The sequence below is a fragment of the Penaeus monodon genome, chromosome 33 (assembly GCF_015228065.2).
Source record: "Penaeus monodon isolate SGIC_2016 chromosome 33, NSTDA_Pmon_1, whole genome shotgun sequence".
Taxonomy (NCBI): domain Eukaryota; kingdom Metazoa; phylum Arthropoda; class Malacostraca; order Decapoda; family Penaeidae; genus Penaeus; species Penaeus monodon.
Genome location: NC_051418.1, coordinates 8,049,374 through 8,050,114, shown reverse-complemented (window position 1 = coordinate 8,050,114; position 741 = coordinate 8,049,374). Strand labels below are relative to the sequence as shown.

At 36.2% G+C, this 741-nt stretch overlaps 1 protein-coding gene across 1 annotated transcript in view; it reads right to left on the bottom strand.

Moving 5' to 3' along the window:
- Positions 1-741, bottom strand: part of LOC119593976 (equilibrative nucleoside transporter 1-like) — a 248,852-nt gene that overhangs the window by 95,419 nt on the left and 152,692 nt on the right. The gene's annotated exons all lie outside the window — the stretch shown is intronic.

The window sequence follows — 741 nt, the reverse complement described above, 5'->3', positions numbered from 1 at the left end:
AAAAACATTCACCACAACGTTAACAATTATTCAGGTTCATGTGCAAATTCCCTTTGTACTTTTTCTGAGAGTAGAGCGTATATTAACAACACAAGGCGCCTTTGGTTGGACGCAGAAGCGCCTTTAATATTTATAAACTAGGCAAATACCGGTCCAACAAGAACATCTGTCTGACGTCACTCATTGTTTGTCTCTAATGTATAATTTTAGACGAGTCCTCCCGAGGTGGGAGTTCAAGAAATGTATAAACACTTCTCTTTTGACGAAAAAAGTTGTGCATCTAAGTGTTTGCGCTTGTCTTGGGTGCAGAATGTGCGAAACTGTCCCATGAAACTTGGCAGTGTTTGAGCGACAAAGAGACGTTAGAAGGAGTTTATTTTATATTCTCATGATTTCAAAGAAAATACAGCAAAGTACCCACCGACAGCTATCCTAACATTTTCTCTGATGATGTTAGCTTTCATAAATCTCAACATAGCACGAGGAAGTACGAGTCGCATCTCCTCAAAATACTGTAGTTACACCCTTACAATTTCACAGAAAATGAGCAACACAATTTTATCAAAGAAAACGACTGAGCCTCATGTTTGACGCGAAACTCGTCTTTTTAATTTAATGAAAAACGTTCACTGATATTCAAAACATTTCACTACAGTCCATTACAAATAATTTAATCAAAGTATATAATCAAATGACTGACTAATCACTCCTAAAATAATATAAATATAAGTAAACTGCCAG